This window comes from Choloepus didactylus, chromosome 14, assembly GCF_015220235.1.
Source record: "Choloepus didactylus isolate mChoDid1 chromosome 14, mChoDid1.pri, whole genome shotgun sequence".
Lineage (NCBI taxonomy): Eukaryota > Metazoa > Chordata > Mammalia > Pilosa > Megalonychidae > Choloepus > Choloepus didactylus.
The window spans coordinates 19,570,843-19,594,286 of NC_051320.1; positions in this window are offsets into that span (position 1 = coordinate 19,570,843).

Sequence of the window (23,444 nt, forward strand, 5' to 3'; positions counted from 1 at the left end):
TTGGCAATTTCGGGAGGGAAAACCTGAAGTGGGGAGGGGAGGGTCTGAGCAGCACACTACAGCATCCACGACAGAGTATAAATTCCCTAGTCAATCCCCCCCAAACATTACTTCTCTCAGCAAAGACTTTAATAAAATCTTAGCAAACAATAAGCTTGACAATTTATGCTTGACCATTACTGGAAGTGCAGATTTTCTGTTATCAGTTAAATATAGACTCACATGTGTGAACAGACAATTCAGAGAGTTGACATCCTCTGTGAAAACTGAGAAGCCTAACAAAAAATTCGATCTGAATAAAGCCCACTACCTTCCCAAGGAGGTAGATGAGGCAATGAAGTATGTTGAAGGTTAGGTTGGGATTCTTAGATAATTTTTTGTTTGTTTGTTTGTTTGTTTTCTAAAGCATAAGTAAACAAGGGCTTGCAGACCCTGAAATTCCACTCTACATGGCATGGTCTGAAAAGCTTCAGCCTGCAAAATCAGGAGGCAGTTCTAGGATTTTAAGCTTAACCCTGCTGGAATAGCAAGTAGTCACTAAAGACATATAAATAATCTGCAATATATGCAGGAGACTAGCAAATTAACAGCATTAGTATTGTCAAGACTAAGACAAGCCATAAAATGCACCAAAAACAGTCATGAAGGTGCTCAAATGAAGTTGTAGTGAAGTTTCTTCATCACTGTTTTGTTTCTTAATTTCTTCTACAGATACTAATGGAGTCAGAGAAATTTTGCTGTTTCTCCTGAGTTTTCTCCTTTAACAGGTATCTGTCATTCTCTTCTGAATTTCTCAGTCATCCCCTTGGATTTTCAAACAAAACTTCTCCATTTCTTGGATATTAGAGTGCAATTGCCAACCTTCACGTTCTATATTGATATAGTTTCCATGCAACTTGCCTAAGATTCTGCACCTTTCTTACTTTTCAATAGTTATCTGGTGCTTTCTCAACTTCTCCAGATTAGTTGGAATACTATGTTAATGAATCCCCACAGCTGGTTTAAGGTGATATAATTTCACTTTTTTGTTGTCTTCAGAAAGGAATTCTATCTTTTCTATTTGCAAAGGATTTTCTTCTTCACTTGATGTAGTCATCAATAATCCCTCCAATTGTCAGCAATTCTCAGTGTATCCTTGGTCCATCCGTCACGTCATGTCACCCTGCTGTGTTCCAGCTAGGCCTTTTTTGCCTTCTTCTCCCTCTTGGGTTCTCATTTCTGTAAGCCAGAGCACATAAATCATAGCTGCTAAGTACATTCTAAATGCATTCAAGTCTAATTCTATAAGAGTAAAGAACCATTTCTTGTTTCTTTCAAAGAAGTAACCTAATTCTGGCTACAGCACATCCTGATAATCTGTATTACAAGTTATCATTATTTTTGCATTTTTAAAGTTATTTATGAGCTTGAGCATTTTTCACAAGTTTATTGGTCATTTGGGCGTCTTCTCTTGTGAATTACTAGCCATTGTCTTTGCTCATTTTTCTATTGATAGTGTTTTTCCTCCTATTGATTTGTACTCAGTCTTTAACCACTAAGGATATTAACCCATTTCTCCCAATCTGTGACTAATTTTTTAAATAAAAAAGTAGAGAAAAATCATGACAAAAATTACCTCAAATTTAACTTTTGCAACTGAGGTCAATATTCTTCCATCACTTATGGCATCTTTTTAATATGTTTATATTTCTGCCCACAATTTTACTATTCCTCTAATCTCCAAGGCTGGAATCTTCTAAGTTAACTTTTTTCTCTACAACATCCCTTATGTTACCAACCAATCAGCAGGTTCTGTCATTTCTTTCTTCAAAATAATGCCTCTCTCATTCTCCCTGTTGCTTTTACTTTTTTCCCACTGCCTCTTAAGTCCCTCTTTTCATTCTTTAAACAATCATAGTGGTGCCATCTCACTGGACTCTTTGCCTCCAGTGTACCCCAATGATAAAAAAAAAAATCTAACTTTACTTGAAAGGATACCATTTAACCTTGGGGGTGACCTTGAGCTAAGGAGAAGGAACTATCTATTCCACAGAAATTGTGAGTCTTAATGTGTTTTCAAGCATGTGAAAAAAGCCTGATGATAGTATCGTTTTAAAAATGTAGATGTACAGGCCAAAAAAGGATCTCTAGGAGTAGAATTACACAATCCAAGAATTTTTCAAGCAAGTTGACTGGATTATGTAATCAACACCATTCATTTTACAGATGAGAATGCAGAAACCCAGAGAGATTGAGCAATTTGTTCAAGGACACATATAATTATTATGTACTTATAAATTATATATATTATAAAATGGACAAGCATTTTAAAAGAATGATATAAAGAAGAAATAAACACTTTAAAATCATTTTATTTTATTAATGGTACCAAAAAAACCCTTTTTGCTTACTATTAATATTTTTGGTAAGTCCTAAGTGAGTATGCATCATCATTTTTAAAAATTATGGGTCATCACTTTTTGATACAGCAATCCAAAAGTTGAGTTGCCAATTCAGTTTTATTTTGATAGCGGTTATAGAATTCTTAGATTATAAAAAGATGCTTCATAAAGATATGTAGATCTGATGCTTGTTTTTCAATTCCATCCATTTATTCAAAAGTTTTAATTGAAAATCAGTTAGTAAATGATTAATTAGTTAATATCAATTAACTGCTCTTGAGAAGTATTTGGAAGGTGCTACACTGTCAAATATTAAAACAGTGTTTGAATCTCACTGAAGTGCTTCATTTTAAAGTGGAAGATTTTTAAACAAGTTAGAAAAATCACCTTCCAAGTTTTCTAAGTGTGTGTAAGAGAATTTTTATATGTGATAAATTTATATCTACTTCAAAAATAAAATTACATATGATTTCCCAGTATTTGTTTTCCAAATATTTTTGCTTCCATTTTGTAAAACAACAACTTTTGTATTTATGCTTAAAATGTCATAGGAACAGATTTAAAATGTGAGTATTTTTAAGTATCCACTAGGTGGAGGAATACGGATGGTCACATCATAAAAAAGGCCAGCAAAGTTAGAACTCTTGTTTTTAAAACTTTTTATTGAAGAATAATATATACACACCATGTATAAATAATTAATTGCAAATACATAATAGATAGACCTTAATGTTAGTGCCAAAATTATAAAACTTCTATAAGAAAATATAGGAGAAAATTTTGTGACCTCGGTTTGGGCAAAGCTTTCTTATATAAGACACAATTAGCATAAATAAACATAACAGGTAAAATTGATAAATTAAACTTAATCAAAATTAAAAACTGGTCTTTGTCCAAACGGGGGAAATGAAAGGAAATGAAATAAGCTTCAGTGGCAGAGAGATTCCAAAAGGAGCCGAGAGGTCACTCCGGTGGGCACTCTTACGTGCAATATAGACAACTCTTTTAGGTTCTAATGAATTGGGGTAGCTGGTGGTAGATACCTGAAACTATCAAACTACAATCCAGAACCCATAAATCTTGAAGACGATTGTATAAAAACGTAGCTTATGAGGGGTGACAATGGGATTGGGAAAGCCATAAGGACCACATTCCTCTTTGTCTAGTTTATGGATGGATGAGTAGAAAAATGGGGGAAGGAAACAAACAAACAGATAAAGGTACCCAGTGTTCTTTTCTACTTCAATTGCTCTTTTTCACTATAATTATTATTCTTGTTATTTTTGTGTGTGTGGTAATGAAGGTATCAGGGATTGATTTTGGTGATGAATGTACAACTATGTAATGGTACTGTGAACAATCGAATGTATGATTTGTTTTGTATGACCGCGTGGTATGTGAATATATCTCAATAAAATGAATATTAAAAAAACTGGTCGTTGAAAGACACTACTATGAAAAGGAAAATGAAAGCCACAGACTGGGAGAAAATGTGTCCAAAACACATATCTGATAAAGGACGACAAAGTATTTGAACAGGCACTTCACCAAAGCAACCACAATGAGACACCACTTCACACCTGCTAACAAGTCTAAAATTAAAAAGCCTGGTGAGGAAACAGAGAAAATAATACTTGCAAACACTGCTTGTGGGAATATAAAATGGCACTGCCATTTTAGAAAAATAGTTCAGCAGTTTCTTATAAACATAAACATATACTTACCAAACAATGCAGCAATCACATTCCTACATACTTCCCCAAGAGAGATTTAAAAAAACATGTTTTCACAAGGGCCTGTAGGTGAATGTTCATAGCAGTTTTATTCACAATAGCCAAAATCTAGAAAAAAAACCCAAAGGTCCTTCAATTGGCAAATGGATAAACAAATTGTGGTACATCTATAAAAGATACTACTCAGCAATAAAAAGGAAATGATATACTGATACGTGTGATAATATGGATGAATCTCAAAAGCATTACAAACAATGTTACATAGAATAACCTACATTATAGTTATTTTCCAAGTGTGAAAAAGAATATATATATATATATTCTGGAATGTCCTCATCCCCATCATTTGCCTGGTGATCCCCTGGAATGTCCTCATCCCCATCATTTGCCTGGTGATCCCCTGCTTATCCTTCAAAACTCTCCACCACCTTTATGGCACTTTCCTTGATCCTCTTAATTGAGTTAATGTTGCTTTCCTTTGTACTACTGCTACACCTTGTGTCTATGATCTTACATTTCATGGTGAATTCCAATTATTCATCTTCTCTTGGGCACAGTGGAGGCCTACCTAAGTTCCATAAGAAGAGGGCTGCAACTTAGTCAACTCTCTATCCTCAGGAGCAAGTACAGCATCTGACACAAAATAAGACTACAATAAACGGGTCCTGAACTGAGAGGAATGGCCTGTGCAGAGACAAACATGTTTCCATATGTACATGTGCATCAGTGAGTGCACATCTATGAAAGACAGTGTGTGATAAGTAAATACGTTTAACAATATAATTCTGTATCTAATGGTGCCTTATCTTCTTCCTCCCTGAGAGCTAACATTTCAGAAACTAAAATTTGTGTTATTTGACAAGTTGTCCAGTATGGTCCAGGAACAGCAGGTTGAATGAGAGAGTCAAGCATCCCTATGTTAGGGCAGGCTCCGTCTGTCCATAGAAGGACATATGAGACTTTTGGGGTAGATGGCCCAGTAGGGAGCTCTAGGACTCAGTCCTTCCAGCAAAACAACTATTAAAGAGACGGGAACTGTCTGGAGGCCAGAAGAACACTGTGCAACATCCGGGGAAGAGCAGGAGGGAGAGTCTGATAAACTGTCATAAAGGACAGTAAATTGCTCTCACCACATTCATCCTCCACTCACATGGCAGGCCACCCTGGGGTCCAGTCCTGCCTAGCTCACTGCTGACAAAAAGGGACATAAAGACCCTCTTCCCCAAGAATAAGGATGTGCATGATCGATCACTGTTCATGGCTTTTGATTAGTGAATTTGGATTGCTGGGGGCTCTGAAGCCAGCTATTGTTTCAGCCGTCCTGGACAAAGGTGGCAGCAGTCATTGCTTCAACCCTCCCTGGAGAGCGGTGGTGGTGGTGGAAACTTAAAGATGCTGCTCTTCCTCGGGGCTGCGGGAGACAGTTGGCTGAAGGGCTGCATTTGCTGGGCAGGCCAGGAAAGCTCAGCTTTGGGGAGCCGTCAGAGAAGCTTTAGGCGCCCCGTCTTGTTTGTATCCCCAGGTCACTTTGGAGGGGGTCTGCATCCTACATGTGGGTCCCCAGCCTGGTTTTGTCTGAGAAAGTCTGACTTGGGAAAGTCCTCTCTGGGGTGCCCCTCCTCCCAGAATTTGCCCTCCAGTCAAAAGCAGCTAGAGACAATGAAAGGAGTATTTAAAAAACTACAGAGGCAGACAGTCTGGCACAAAGACCCTCCTGTTCCAAACACCCAGAAAAGGGAGGTCTGTGTCCTGGGAAACAGAAGGGACAATCAAGCTCCTGTAAAGAGAGGAACTCCGAAACAGCTAACAAGCACAAGCCCAGGACAAGACAGAAGCCCAGAAGGACAGGAAAAGCCCTGCACACTGCATTCACCTAGGCAGACCTTCCTGAAAGGAGGGCTGAAGCTCAAGAAAAAATCTGTTTTATCACCTATGGGTTATAAAACCAAGAAACAGACATCTTAGGGAATAAACCCCAGAGTTAACATTTTAAAATATTAAAATATACAGCATGCAACAGAGTACAAGACAAACAAAAAAACAGGAAATCATGGCCCTTCCCAAGGAAGAAGATAAAAATACAAAAAACACAAATGAAGAAGACAAGAATGTGGACATACCAAACAAAGCCTTTAAGAAATGACTCTAAAAATGCTTAAGGAGATGAAGGAAAGTATAGAGAATGAACTAAAATATATCAGGAAAACAGTGATTGAGCAATATGAGAGTCTAAGCAAAGAGATAGGAATTTAAAAAAGGAGCCAAACAGGACTACTGGAGATGATGACCACGATAACTAAAATGAGAAATGCCCAGAAAGATTTTAAAAGCAGATTGAAGCTGACAGAAGGAAGAATCAGTGAACTTGAAACCATGACATTTGAAATGAGTCGGGCTGAGGAGCAGAAAGAAAAAAAGGGAAAATAGCCTAAGACAGCTTATGGGACACCATCAAGTGACCCATATATGCACTTTGGGAGTACTAGAAGAAGAGAGAAAGGGGAAAAAGGAATAGTCAAAGAAATAATGACAGAGAACTTCTCAAACACAGCAAAAGTCATGAATATGCACATCCAGTAAGCTCAGAGAACACCAAACAGGAGAAACATGAAGAAAAATGCACCCCATCGTACATTGAATACACTATCAAATGTAAAGGACAAGGAAGAGTTCGGAAAGCCACAAGAGAGAAGCGACATGTTCTATACAAAGGAGTCCCAATCAGTTGAGTGCCATTTCTCATCAGAAACCATGGAGGCAAGAAGGCAGTGGGTTGAAATACTTAAAGTGCAGAAGGAAAACAACTGTCAGTCAGGAATTTTATACCCAGTGAGACTCCCTTACAAAAATAAGGGAGAAATTGAGGCATTGCCAGATGAACAAAAGTGGAGGGAGTTATCACTACTAGACCTGCCCTACAAGTAAGGCTAAAGGGAGTTCTTCAGACTGAAAGGAAAAAAGATACAAGGCAGTGGTTCAGAGCAGCATAAAGAAATAAAGATCTGCAGTAAAGTACCCTTGAAAATAACAATTTAAATAAGCCTTGGGAGAAAAGGGAATTAGGCAAAGAAGGGGATGTAGGAATCATAGTATTAAAGGATTTCCAGGCAGAGGGAAAACCTGTGCAAAGATTTAGAGTTAAGAATGAGTGTGGAACATTGAGACAATTCTAAGTGATATAATACGTCTAGAAGGTAGGAGCTATGTTTATGTGATTGTGGGAGGTAGGAAGGAAGAATACGAGAAGACAGATATGCAGTGGGCTGGCTCAAGATGCAGGAAAGTGTAGGAAAGATTACAACTTTTATTTATGTTTATTTTTCACTCATCTTTTACAAATTTCTTCTTACTATGTAACTCTTATTAGACCTAACATCAGTACTGTAATACAAATATATACATTATAAAAAAATTAATTTGGCTATTTTGGAGATGAATGTTCCAACTTGTTTTTCTGGTTAGAATAGGGGCTCAGTGAAGTTTGGAGACAACTGCTCTAGGTGAAGGGGAACCAAGAGGGAAGTGCGGCAACAAGATCTGGAACTTTGGCAGCAGGGTGGGAGATGGACTGCAGGGAGCAAGCCTGGGGGCAGTTCACAGGCGTTAGTCACTGTGAGAATTGATGAGAGCCAGAACTAAGGAAGTAGCAGTGAGAATGGTGAGAGAGGGACATATTGGAGACATGTTGAAAAGGTAAAATTTGAAGCTTGGTAGACTGACACTTTGTGGAAGGCAGACAAAAAAGAACAGATTTCACGGCAGTGAAACTATTCTGTGTGATACAGTAATACTGGATACGTGACATTGTGCATTTGTCAAAACCCATAGAACTGAATGCATAAAGAGTGAACCCTACTGTAAACTATGGATTTTAGTTACTAATAATAATTATCTTGGTTCATTGATTGTAACAAAGGTACCACACTAAAGCAAGATGTTAATAATAGGGGAAGCTGTGTGTGTGTGTGTGTGTGTGTGTGTGTGTGTGCTTGCACCTAAGGGGATTAATATGGGGCTCTATACTTTCTGTGCAATTTTTCTGAACACCTAAAACCACTCTAAAAGTAAAGCTTATTATTTTAAAAGAAGAAGAAGTAATGGAACAAAAAGAAGAGGATGAATAATGTGTGAGGCGATTACAACTAAATGGCCAAAATAAAATGTCAAGATGAAGAATAAACTAGTTTAGCAATATTACAGGATAAATATCTTTGTGTAGGTCAACTTTTATAATATTTGTTTTATGGAAGAATGAATTTTAAGTTCCAAATTTCCATCTCACACAAATAAAACACCATAAATTTGTTGGAGAGTGCCAACGCAGATGTAAATCAAATTATTCTGATCAAAAGAAACATTTGAGATGTAATGTGCAAGTGGTTTAAACTTCTGAATTCATTTACATTTGTAAACACCCTAAAATGGTGTGAAAGATAGTGACCTAATGACAAAGGCACATAGTCTGTACAACTTTCAGACAACCCCCACCTGGCCTCGACACAATATAAAGCTACAGAGATGTCTAGAAATAGACATAGGGTGTAGAAGTGAAAATATTTTTACTCTCAAACTATCAGTCATTGCAAGCTAATTTGGAACACACGACAGAATGCTACTTTGATTAATGGCTAGCCTTTTTCCCCTTTTAATTTTGGGCCTAAATATATTCCTTTACCGTATTTTCCAGCCAACTTACCTAGCAAAGAAATAATAATATAAACATAGCTTTTTTGAGCCCAGGCCACTGGTATTCTTCCATTTGCCCTCTATGCTCCAGTGATACTGGATGTTAATTCTGAAACATACTCTTCCCTCTGCTTTTTCTCTCCCTTACATCTTGCTTGGATATTTCTTCTTACTTTTCATATTTTAGCTTAATCACAATTTCCTCAAGGAGGTATTTAGTGCACCACTAAATTAGTGTAAATACTTTTGCTATAGGTTTCCACATACTTCCCTTTGCATAACATTTATTTGATTTGCAATTATTTTTTAAAACCTGCCTCCTCACTAGACTGTAAGCACCTTGTGGGCAGACTCACTGCCTGGCATGTGATCACCACTCAGTAAATATTAATTGAATTAAAATTGAACCAAGCATATAATCAAATTAGGGCAGAAACTCCACCCACAAATTTGGATGTGCAAGAAATATAACTAAATTTCCACAATTCAACTTAATTTATATTTTGAGGCATCATTTCACCAGACTGGCAGAAATTTTATCATAGTCAATTCAGTGTCTCCCTCCTCTCTTTGTCTCATGATTGTATACAGCCAAGGCACTGAGATGCAACTCATTTATCCTCAATGTCATCTGTCCCCTCGGTCACTTGAGGTATCTATTTATGTTCCATCACCCCTCTGGGCCAGGGTTTCTCTCCTCTACTTCCCTCCATTTGTGGGTCCATGGGACTCACTATGCCACACAGGGATCCAGGGGAACTCCCCTGAAGCTGAGGAAGCCTGCAACTGCACAACCCGCCATACAGTCACTTCCTGAACGTCGGGTTCCCCTGCCTCCCTGGAGCCAACCGGTAAGGCAAATCTCCCCTGTGCTCTTTGATCTCCCTCACACACCAACCTGGGGTTTTGCTGCCTCTGACATTCTTAGGGAGATTCACAAGGCATGTTCTAAGTACTGTGAGATTGAATCGTCACAGACTAAACAGCACAGTCACTATCTATACAGTGTGAGCTACTACCTGGTCATTAACATCACACAGGGAATGAAGAAAAAAATGGTCTTAGTAAACAGCTCAAAAATTTCATCACCCATAGTGATTTTTACTTTGATTTTACTAATTAAAAAATTAGAATTTTTTTAAAGCCTACATGTGTAAGCAGTGTATAAAATGCTTAAAATACATGAAGATTAGTTAGTTCATAATAAATAGTATTAATACAAACATATAGGTAAAGCATTTAATAGTTTCAGAGTAATTTTCAATGTGATGTTTTTACCTAACCCTCAAAACAATACTAATATATTTCCACCACTTTAAAAATTAAGAAATTGGAATTGAGAGTGTTAAATACTTGCCTAAGGCACATTTAATGAGGGAGAGTTGGGACATGAACCCAGGTTTTCTTAGTAAAATTCTGGAGCTCTTGCCACATATCTTGGCGTATATATTAGGGTTCTGAAGGGAAACAGAACCGACAGGAGAGATCTGTAAATATGAGCTCTTTATAAGAATTGTCTTATAAGGTACTTATAAGAATTGCCTTATGCAATCGTGGGGATGGGCAAGTCCAAATTCCGTAAGTCAGATTGCAAATTGGGAGCTCCAATGGTTTTCAGTGAATTCCCTAGGAGAAGCTGGCTGGCTGAAGTAGAGATGGGAATTCTCTCTTCTGACTACTGAAATCATCATGTTTCCTTTTAAAGCCTTCAACTGATTGGATGAGAAGTCTCTCGTTGTTGAAGGCAATCTCCTCAGTTGGTTGTAGATGTAATCAGCCATAGATGCAATCAACTTACTGAAGATTAAAGTCCATGAAATATCCTCAGAGTAACAATCAGGCAAGTGCTTGATTGACCAACAAATGGACACCCTAATCTGGCCAAGTTGATGCATGAACTTAACCATCACAGCACATTTGAATATTTAATGATGATGATGATGATAGCTGCTAACATTTATTGACTCCTTACCTTGTGCCAAGGGCAGTCCAAGCACTGTACATACTTTATCTCATTTAATCTTTCCAAGAACCCTAAGAGTTAGGTACAAAACCAAACACAGATGGTAAATAATTTGCCAAAGGTCACATAGCTAGTAAATGCCAGGATGCAAACTGAGGAGGTCCCTCTCCAGAGCCTGACCTCCTAAGTATATACTGCCTCCTTAGCCTGGTGAGGCCCTCCTGGCAGTCTCCAGTTCCAGGTTGTGCTGGTTTGAATCTATCATGTACCCCATAAAAGTCATGTTATTTTAATCCAATCTTGTGGATGCAGAATTATTGTGGGTGGGATCTTTTGATTAGATTATTTCCATAGAGATGTGACCCCACCCATTCAGGGTGGGTCTTAATTAGTTTACTGGCATCCTGTATGAGAGGATAAAAGGCAGAGACATTTTGAAGAGAGCTCAGAGCCGATACAGACTGAGATGCTTGGAGAGAAAACTCCCAGAGACATTTTGGAGACAGCCATTGAAATCAGAACCAGGAGAGAAGCTAAGAGATGAAATCCAGAGTTTGTCCTAGAGAAGCTAAGAGAGGACTCCTAGACATTTGGAGAGAAATGCCCTGGGAGAAAAAGGCAAGGATGCACAGGAGCTGAGAGAGAGAAGCTAAGACAGAAGCCTGGAGACATTTTGGAGAAAGCAACAGAAACTAGAAGCTGACCCAGGAAGAGGCCCAGCAGACTCCGGCATGTGCCTTCCCATGTGAAAGAGGAACCCCAGATGCCATCAGCCTTTCTTCAGAGACGGTATCGTCCTATCGATGCCTTGATTGGGACCTTTTCATGGCCTTAGAACTGTAAATTTGTGAACTAATAAACCCCATTGTAAAAGCCAGTCCAATTCAGGTATTTTGCACTCTGGCAGTCTTAGCAAACTGGTACCAGGTCCTCTTCAGTGTAGCAACCTGCAGCCTGAGTTCTCGTTCCACCATTCCTAACCAATGTGAAGGTGTTTATCGGAACATTACAAATCAATATATGACTACCCAGAGACTTTAGGCAAGTTACTTCATATTTCCCCAACTCAGTTTTCTCATCTGTAAAATGGAGATACACACTTGCAGTGAGGGCTAAATTAAATAAAATATGTAAATCACTGAGAACATATCTGCCACATAACTGGCATTTGGTTAATGTGAATTTTCTTCCCCTTCTCAAGGGTCGAGTTGCAGGGCTAACAGATACCTATTGGCCAGGGTAGGGAATAACAGTGACCCTGGGGCTAAAGTTGCCTGGACCAGAGAAAGTTCCCCTTCCTAGCTCTTTTCTTAAGCCACACCCTCTCTGTCCTTGCACTGTATCTTGACCATCTGTTTAGCAATTCAATGCAGCCCTTTTCCTGGTATGTTGCAAAGACATGCCAGGACCCCACAGGACACTTGCTCTCACATTTACTCTGGACCAGTGTGTCTCAGTTTTCAATGTACATGTGAAAGGCTCTAGACCATTGTTCAGTAGAACCTTCTGCAGTGTAGATAATGTTCTATATCTGCACTGTCCAATACGATAGCCAAGAGCTATATATGGCTCAAGTACTTGAAATATGGTAGCACAACTGAGACACTGAGATTTTAATTTTAATTAATTTAAATTTAAATAGTGACATGAAGCTAGTCACTACTATACAGGACAGTGCAACTGTAGATGTCACCTCAACAAGTAATTTTTTATTTCTATCCTCTTATTCACCAATTCTATTACACCAGTTTTCACTCTTTTAGTGAATGTTCTTCATCTCATGTCTTCCCAAATCCCAAGAAAATCTCATCTCTTCCAGCATTTTAAAATTCCACCTTTATGTTGGTCATCAAACACATAGAATTGGCCCCTGTCTTGAGAAAATGTGTGCTTGACCTTGGTGCTTCTGGTTATAGTTCTAGCTCTTTTTTTTCTGAAAAACTTCCAGAATTAATACTTCAGAACACGTGTTAGTCATTTTCTTAACCCCTGCAATAGAAATTCCCTCATGATTACTCTACATGAATTTCTCTCTTGAAAGCTGGCAATATTGTCCTTATAATAAAATCGCAATTATGCCTTCTATATTTTCTTTACCTTTTGCCTATATTTTTCACTGCTGACACCTTCCTCTCTAAACCTGTTCTCCTTTGTCTTCTTCAACACTAATTTGGATTGCCTCTTGCCCCACTTTGCTCCCTTGCTGGCTCATTTTCTTCCTTCCGGGTCTTCACTATCGGCTTTTCTCCAGATTTTGGTCTCAGCCTTCTGTACTTTACTCTTCAGAGCCCTTTTGTGGGAAAGTGCTTCCATTTTCTTTGGTTTCAGGAATCTCCTTGATGCTGATAACTCCCAGGCTTACTATTTCCAATCACTTCCTTTCATCTGAAGTTCAGTTTCATACTTTTAATTGTTGGTTTGACATTTTTACTTCGTTATCTGCTACATTTGTCTTGCAAAAAAGAAAAAAAGCACATTCAGTTTCCCCTTTCAACTTTTTCTGCCTCTATCCATGTGATCCCTATCCTCCCAGAACCTTGGGATGAAATCTGGGAGTCTTGCTTGACTGTTCTTAGTACACCTTCCCTTATACACAATCGGTGCTATGATTCTTCCTTTAAAGTGACTATTTTAGCCATCTGTTCTTTTTCATGTCCTTGGCCTTTTCTGTAGGCTCTCCCGGATTATTATACTTAACTCCTCTGGTCTTTAGGACTCCGGTTCCTCTTTTTCTGCTGACCCCTCTTTATCGTGCTAAATGATTAAGTAAAACATGAATGTCATCCTAATTCATGATGCATCTTGTCTAAATGCCTTTGTGATTGTCTCTTAGCACTGCACAGAAACTAGCCCTATTACCCCTTAGTTCTGAACAAAGACTCATTTATCTGGGCAGTCTGGCTTTTGTTTTGTTTTTTGGATTTTTGTTGTTTATTACATGGACTTATGACCCTACTTTTTGTCTTTTTTATTAGAGAAGTTGTGAGTTTACAGAACAATCTTACATAAAATACAGGATTGCCATATACCACCTGTGTCGGTTTGAATGTATTGTGTCCCACAAATGCCATTTTCTTTGTAGTCTTGTGGGGCAGACGTTGCTTGGAATGTGCCCCACCTGGCTGTGGGTGATGATTTTGATGAGATGTTCCCATGGAGGCGTGGCCCCGCCCATTCGGGGTGGGCCTTGATCAGTGGAGCCATATAAATGAGCTGACTCAGAGAGAGGGAACTCAGTGAGTGCAGCTGTGAGTGATGTTTTGAAGAGGAGCAAGCTTGCTAGAGAGGAACGTCCTGGGAGAAAGCCATTTTGAGGCCAGAGCTTTGGAGCAGACGCCGGCTGCCTTCCTAGCTAGCAGAGGTTTTCCGGACGCCATTGGCCATCCTCCTGTGAAGGTACCCGATTGCTGGTGTGTTACCTTGGACGTTTTGTGGCCTTAAGACTGTAACTGTGTAGTGAAATAAACCCCCATTTAATAAAAGCCTATCCATCTCTGGTGTTTTGCATTCTGCAGCATTAGCAAACTAGAACAGATTTTGGTACCAGAGAAGTGGGGTGCTTTTGCTGCTGAGTTTGCAAATACCAAACATGTTGGAACGGCTTTTTAAATGGATAAGGGGAAGTTTCTGGAAGAATTGTGAGGAGCTTGATAGAAAAGGCCAAAACTGCTTTAAAGAGACTGTTTGTGGAAATATGGACTCTAAAGATACTTCTGATGAGACCTTGAACAGAAATGATGAATATGTTGCTGTAAACTGGAAGAAAGGTGATCCTTGTATTAAAGTGGCACAGAATTTGGCAAAATTGAGTCCTGGTGTCAGATAGAAGGAAGAATTTGAAGGCGACAACCTGGAATACTTAGCTGAGGAGATCTCCAGACTACATTTGGAGGAGGTACCCTGGCTTCTCCTTGCAGCTTATAGTAAAATGAGCGGAGAGAGATAAACTTAGAACTGAACTCTTGGGTTCAAAGTAACCAGAAACTGATGGCTTGGAAAATTACGAGCTTCCAGGGGGTGGAATCCCAGAAGCTACAGCCCAACATGAGGATGTAACCAAACACGGAACCCAGCCACCATTTCAGTACAAGCCAAGATTGGAGATGGAATTATCCAGAAAGGATTTGTGGAAAGTCCTATTGTCTGAAGGCTTTGACCCCTGCATGCTTCATGCGAAGCCAACAGAATTTTTGCGAGATCTTTATAGACAGAGCCGTTGCCGGTCTGGACTGGAGGAGACAGACAAGGAACAAATTGAAGGAAAATTTTCTTCAAAGACAGAGCCATGGAGGTTGAGGTCTGGAGTCAAGAGGTCTCGGGCTGGGAGAGCGGAGCAGCCCACATGCATGGAAAGGGTGAGTTTGCCCTGGAGGTCGAGGGTGGGCCTTCCGCCTCGATGCTCAGGGAATGCGTTGCCATCCCAGGTCCCAAACAGGGTGGAGCACATTCCCAGGGAATTGGGGAGAGGCTGGCTGCCACCACACTGTTCTGAAGGGGTTGAGCATGTGCCCGGGAGATGGAAAGGAATCCGGGAGCTGCCCCAATGTTTGAGGAGGGTGGGGCCAAGAAGGTGGTCTCCCCAATGTGTGGATATGTTGGAGCACTCACCCAAGCATTTGGAGAGGAAACAGCTGCCAAAAAGGCCCTTGGGAAGGGTTAGGCTCTCGCTCTCTCAAGCCCCAAGGATGCAATGTTGTTCTGTTAATGACTCTCAGACTTTGAAATCTAATGGAGTTTGTGCTGCGGGTTTTAGGAACTGTTTTGCTCCTGTTAACCCTGTTTTCCTTACTGTTTCTCCTTATGGCAGTGGAAATGTTTATCCTATGAATGTCTCTCCTTTGTATATTGGGAGCACATTACTTGTTCTAAGTTCACAGATCCACAGCTAAAGAAAAATTATGCCTTAGAACTGGCCATGCCTATAATTGATTTTGATGGGATCTTGTACTTAACTTTTGTTACTGAAATGATTTAAGTTTTTGTGATATTGTGATGGAATGAATGTATTTTGTATTTGGAAAGATAATGTCATTTTGGGGTCCAGGGGGTGGAATGTGCCAGTTTGAATGTATTGTGTCCCCCAAATGCCATTATCTTTGTAGTCTTGTGGGGCAGACGTTGCTTGGAATGTGCCCCACCCAGCTGTGGGTGATGATTTTGATGAGATGTTCCCATGGAGGCGTGGCCCCACCCATTCGGGGTGGGCCTTTATCAGTGGAGCCATATAAATGAGCTGACTCAGAGAGAGGGAACTCAGTGAGTGCAGCTGTGAGTGATGTTTTGAAGAGGAGCAAGCTTGCTAAAGAGGAACGTCCTGGGAGAAAGCCATTTTGAGGCCAGAGCTTTGGAGCGGACGCCAGCTGCCTTCCTAGCTAGCAGAGGTTTTCCGGACGCCATTGGCTGTCCTCCGGTGAAGGTACCCGATTGCTGGTGTGTTTTGTGGCCTTAACACTGTAACTGTGTAGTGAAATAAACCCCTGTTTTATAAAAGCCTATCCATCTCTGGTGTTTTGCATTCTGCAGCATTAGCAAACTAGAACACCACCCTACCACCGACACCTTGCACTGGTGTGGAAAATTTATTACAATTGATGATAGCACATTTTTATAATTGTACTTTTTTTTTTTTAACAGTAACTACCTTTGTTACAATTGATGAGAGTATTAAAATAGTACTATTAGCTATTGTCCATAGTTTACATTAGTATACTTTACCCCATATACCACCCTATTATTACCACCTTTCCTTAGTGTCATACATTTGTTATAATCCATGAAAGAACATTCTTATACTTGTACCATTAACTATAGTCCATCACTAGAATAGGTTTCAGTGTGTTACACCATCCTATGTTTTATCTTTTAATTTTTACTCTAGTAACATATACGACCTAAACTTTCCCCTTTTAACCACATACACCTATATAATTTGGTGCTGTTAATTAGACTCATGATATTTCATTACCACCACCACCATCCATTTCCAAACCTTAACAATCAACCCAAACAGAAATTCTGCACAAATCAAGCCTCAAATCCCAATTCTCAAAACCCAATCTATCCCCTGGTAAACTATAATCTACTTTGCTTATTAAAATGAATTTGCTTATTATAATTAGTTCATATTAGTGAGATCACACAATTTGTCCTTTTGTGTCTGGCTTATTTTACTCAGCATAACGTCACACAAGTTTCATCCATGTTGTTGCATGCATCAGGACTTCATTCTTTTTTACAGCCGAATAATATTCCATTGTATATATCTACCACATTTTGTTTATCCATTCATCGACTGATGGACACTTGGATTAGTTCCATCTCTTGGCAATTGTGAATCATGCAACTATAAACATTAGTGTGCAAATATCTATTCGAGTCCTTATTTTCAATTCTTCTGGGTATATACCTAGCAGTGGGATTGTTGGGTCATATGGTAATTCTATACTTAACTTCCTGAGGAACAGCCAAACTGTCTCCCACAGTGACTGCACCATTTTACATTCCCACCAGCAATGAATGAGTGTTCCTATTTCTCCACATCCACTCCAACACCTGTATTATTCTTTTTTTAATAGTAGCTATTCTAGTGGGTGTGAAATGATATCTCATTGTGGTTTTGATTTGCATTTCCCTACCTGTTTTGAGCATTTTTCCATGTGCTTTTTATTCTTTGTATTTCTTCTTTGCAGAAATGCTTATTCAAGTCTTTGGCCCATTTTAAAAGTGGGTTTGTCTTTTTATTGTTGAATTGTACGATTTCTTTATATATTTTGGATGTTAAACCCTTATTGGATATAATATTTGCCTCTTTCTTCAATTCAGCTTCTGTGGAGTCCTTCTCCAGTCTTTACTGTCCTCCAGTTCTAAGCAAGTGGAAATTGCCCTTATATTCGCTGCATGTCTGTTGAAATATTTTCAGGGGATGTCTTGCATTGCCATGTTGATGACATTATCTCCGGGCTGTCTGGTTTTGAAATCAATTAAACATATATTCATTGTGCCAGAACTGTACTAGGTTCTGAGAAATACAAAATAATGATGATGATGATAATAAAATAATAATAATTCCAGTTTTCAGGAAGTTCAAATCAAATTGGAGAGATAGGCTTGTTTAGTTAAATTGTACTTATAAGTTAGACTGATACTTATTGTTTAAAAAGCACTTGGGGGATTTGAGGAGGGAGTAATTAACTTTGGGTGGTGTTCCAGTTTGCTAATGCTGCCTGTTATGCAAAATACCAGAAATGGATTGGCTTTTATAAAGGCGGTTTATTTTGTTACAGTTATAGTCTTAAGGCTAAAAGTGTCCAAGCTATGGCGTCAACAAGTATACCTTCATCGAAGGAAGGCCAATGGCATCCGGAAAACCTCTGTTAGCTGGGAAGGCATGTGGCTGGTGTCTGCTCTGGAGTTTTGGTTTCAAAATGGCTTTCTCCCAGGACGTTCCTCTGTAGGCATCTGCTTGTTCCTGGGTTGCATTCTCCAAAATGTCTCTGTAAGCTGCAGCTTCTCCAAAATGTCACTCTCAATTGTGCTGAGGTCCTGTCTGTGAATTCCTTTATACTACTCCAGTGATTCAATTAACACCCACTCTGAATGGGTTGGGTAACACCTCATGGAAATTATCCAAACGTTTCACTCACAGTTGATTGAGTCACATCTCCATGAAATACTCAATCAAAGGTTCCAACTTAATCAACAATAATATGGCTGCCCCCACAAGATTGCTGTGCTGTTTTGAATGTATTATGTCCCCCAAAATGCCATTATCTTTGATGTAATCTTATGTGGGCAGATGTAGATTAGATTGTAATTCTTTGAGTGTTTCCACAGAGATGTGACCCACCCAACTGTGGGTGATGACTCTGACTGGATAGTTTCTGTGGAGGTGTGGCCCCACCCATTCAGCATGGGCCTTGATTAGTTTACTGGAGCACTATGTAAGCTCAGACAGAAGGAGCGAGCTTGCTACAGCCACGAGGGACACTTTGAAGAACACACAGAGAGCTGAGAGCAACTGAGAGTGACATTTTGAAGAGGAGCTGCAGCTAAGAGAGGACAAACCGCCCTAAGAGCAACATTTTGGAGAACGCCATTTTGAAACACAAACTGGGAGCAAGCAGATGCCAGCCATGTGCCTTCAGAGCTAACAAAGGTTTTCTGGATGCCAATGGCCACCCTTCAGTGAAGGTACTCTATTGTTGATGCGTTACCTTAAGACTGTAACTGTGTAACCAAATAAACCCCCTTTATAAAAGCCAATCCATTTCTGGCATTTTGTATAAAGGCAGCATTAACAAACCAGAACAATTGCATTAAAGAACATGGCTTTTTTCTGGGGGACATAATATATCCAAACTGGTAAGGTCAGAGAAGACTTTATAGAAGTGACAGCTGGACCCTGAGGAATGGAAGCATGGTAACAGGTGAGGGAGGGTATTCTAGGCAGAGAGGCTGGCCTAAATAAAAAGATTTTTCCCCAAGCTGCCCCCTCCTGGAAGAACAGTAGGGATCACAAACTTGAGATTCCTTTATAGAATTATGAGAACTGTGGCTTCCAAGACTGTTTAATCAGTGTTGCTGAGTAATTTTAAAAAAAGCCCCTTTCATAGCTATCTACAGTTCATAATTCTCTGTTATAAACTGGACCACCTGCAGTTACCCACCTATCACTTCTCAATGCGCTGTCACTCTTGTCAATGTCAGAATGTATGCAAAAGAATTCCTGCAAGCTGTAAATCAGTATCCAAATGAGGTGTCAATGTAGACATGTTTTATCTTCACAAATTCATGAAGTACTTTGAAGATAAGGATCATCCCATGTCTCTTTTGCATTCCCCCCAAAATTGCCTCAAAATGTTCTAGAATCACAGAAGGCATTTGTTGACTAATAAGAAATGTTTTGTTATTACTAAGAGAGGTCTTTGGATCAGTTTCAGGAGTTTTCCACACTCAATTTTATTAAACAGTGAAATTTAATATTCCTTATGCTCAATGTTTTAAAAATCCAGTGATTTTTAAATTTTTGAATAAAAAACATTTACAGGCATGATTGTATTTTTATAATCTCAATCTAATTTAATTGTTCATGCTAGATTTATCAGAAATTTCACTGTTTCCATTGAAGTTTCCATTTCAAAGAAATCACTTCTGAAAAAAAAAAAAAACAAAACTGTGAAATTCTTCAATAGTTTTTACCTTAAAATGAAGTTTCCCTTTAAAAAATGTTTCACTTTGTCCATCTGTGAAACTCAGGGAAGCACAAATCTCTTATTAAATAGCATGCCAGTCTTCAAGCTTACGGTGGGTTTAGTATTGATAAAAACTTGTAATTTCAAAACATATACTTTACATCTGATTTTCTTATAGGCTAGGAGGTTATTTCCTGTGTTTTATTACCCAACCACTGTTTTTAATCAACTATAAATGATAGACTTGTTTAATCTACACATTGTTTTCTAATATACTTAACTCTCTCACAGCCATGGTATTCATATAAAATTTTATTTAATGATGTAGTATTATAATCTGTACCACAGGAAGGGAGAGGAACCTTTAATCATCACTTACCATATGTCAATCACTGTGCTTGGCACTTTAAGTATATTTGTATGTTTTATGAGCTAATTCTTCTTTTAAAGCTTTTTATTATAGAAAATTTCAAATATATAAGTAGAGAACATAGTGTAAAAAACTCCAAATACCTATTCCCTAGGCTCAACAGTTATCAACTCACAGCTAGTCTTGTTTATTCTCTAATTCCCCAACCCCTTCTCCCCTTCCCAACCAGATTATTGACACAAATCCCAGAAATCACATAATTTCAACCGTAAGTATTTTATAGCTTAAATTCATGGTAACTTAAAATTATAGAATATATGGAAAATATAGAAAGTCACAAAGAAAACAGATATTATATGAAATGATCCTGTATTAATATTTGGATTTATTTGTTATTTTATGCACAGAGTACATTAAAAGATTGGAATCATACTGATTGGAACTTCCCTTTTCATTAAACATTAAAAGTATTTTTTACATATTTTTAAATATTCTTCAAAAATATGTCTAATGACTTTTGAAATTCTAATAACTTTACTAACACAATCTCATTAATAACAAGTCAGGCATGCTATTTATTCATAATGTCTGCCAAATCTTTTTTAGTGGTGTGACTGTTTATTTATTTATTTACAGATAAGCTTTTTATTTTAGGATGATGTAGATTTACATACACTGTAAGAGCACCCCAGATGCTGTGTACCTTTTATTTAGTTTCTCCCAATGGTAACATATTGCAAACAATAGTACAATACCTCTAGCAGAGTATTGACAATGATCTACACAAGACACAATATTTCCATCACCAAAAGGGCCCCTCCTATTGCCCGTTTACAGCCACACCCACTTTCCTCCCAATTACCTCTTGAACTCCTTAGAAACACTAATCTATTCACCATGTTTATAATTTTGTCAATTCAAGAATATAATGTAAATGTTATGTAATTTCTTAGGATTGGTTTTTTTTTCACTGAGTGTAATTCCCTGGAGAGTCATCCAAGTTGCTATGTATGTCAATATTTCTTTCCTTTTTATTGCTGAGTAGTACTCTATGGTATGAATGTACCAGTTTGTTTGACATGCACCCATTGAAGGACACATGGGATTTTTACAGTTTTTTTTTTTTTTTTTTGGCTGTTATGAACAAAGCTGCTATAAACATTCATGTACATGTTTTTGTGTGACCAAAAACTAATATAAAACTAATATACTAGTTTAGTTTCCTATTGTTGCTGTAACAAGTTCCCTGCCAGAATCTTAGTGGCTTAAAACAACACAAATTTATTATCTTAGTTTTGGAGGTCAGAGATCAGACCAGAGGTGCTGGCAGAGCTGCCTCCCTTCTGGAGGCCCTAGGGGAGATCTATTCCTTGCCTTTTCCTTCTAGAGGTACCTAGCATTCCTTGGCTCATGGCCACATTGCTCCGAGCTCTGTTTTTGATGTCATACTTCTTTCTTTCCTGCCTCCTTCTCACAAGACCTTTGTGATTACACTGGGCATATCTGAATAATCCAGGATAATCTCCCCATCTCAAGATCCTTAACTTAATCACGTCTGCAAAATGCCTTTTTCCATGTAAGTTAATATATTCACAGGCTTGGGGGCCATTATTCAACCTACCACAATAAATTTTCATTTCTCTGGGATAAATGCCTGAGTATAACTTCTGGGTTATGTGGTAGTTGGACAGTTAGTTTTACATGAAAGTGCCCAACTGTATTCCATAGTGCCTGTATGACTTTACATTCCCACTCACAATGCATGCAGTGCAGTTTCTCTGCAACCTTGCCAGAATTTGGTATTGTCATTATTTTTTATTTTAGCATAGGTACTAATAACTTAGATGTGTACCAATAACTCATTGTGGATTTAATTTGCATTTCTCTAATGGCTAAAGATGTTGAACATCTTTCATATGCTTATTTGCTATCCATATATATTCTTCAGCAAAATGTCTGTTCATGTCTTGTTTGCCTTTTAGTGCAAATAAAATTCTGAAGTTCTTCAGAAACAATTTCATCAGGGCTAATACCAGAATTAGGGGATTCTTTGGGTAGATTTTTGACCTGCATCTTTGAGCAAATTTAGGGCAGTGGTTCTAAAACTTTGGTGTGCATGAGAATCATCTGCAGGCCCTGTTAAAACACAATTGTTGGGATCCAACCTGAGTTTCTGATTTTGTAAGTGGGAGGTGAGGCCCTAGAGAATCTACATTTCTAACAGCTCACAAGTGATGCTGGTGCTCTTATTCCTGGAGCACACTTTGATAACTGCTGCTTTAGGGAAACCCTAAGGTTTCTTGAGTTATTTTTTGCTGTGTTTTTCTTGTCACTATATATTTCCCTGAGTAAATATGGGAATGAATGAAAAAGCTGTGCTCAAGTGCTATGTAAGGGGAGGGAAAGGATGGGGGCCTTTAAAAAGAACACAAAAACCAATCTGATGCATCCCAAAGTAATTTGGGCAGAGAATAAAAATGTATTTGCAGGGCCCCCTGAGGAACTGGGGGGAAGTGCAGAAATGTTAGACTTCCCCACCTGGGTTATTACTGATATTCTCACAAACACTGAGGTCTAACAATTTTGGAGGACGAGCCCTTGATCTTGGTGCTTACCCTTATGAAGTTTGTTACTGCAAAGGAGAGGCTGAGCCTACTTATAATTGTGACCAAGAATCACCCCCACAGAACCTCTTTTGTTCCTCAGATGTGGCCTCTCTCTCTAAGCCAACATTGCAGGTAAGCTCACTGCCCTCCACCCTGCATGGGACACGACTCCCAGGGGTATGAATCTCCCTGGCAACTCAGGACATGACTCCTGAGGATGAGCCTGGACCTGGCATTGTGGGATTTAGAAAATCTTCTTGACCAAAAAGGGAAAGCAAAATGAAACAAAATAAAGGTTCAGTGGCTGAGATTTCAAATGGAGTTGAGTGGTCACTTTGGAGGGCATTTTTATGCGCTATATAGTTATCTCTTTTTAGTTTTTAGTGTATTGGAATTAGGAAATATCTGAAACTGTCAAACTGCAACCCAGTAGCCATGATTCTTGAAGACAACTGTATAACTATGTAGCTTACACGGTATGACTGTGATTGTGAAAACCTTGTGGCTCACATTC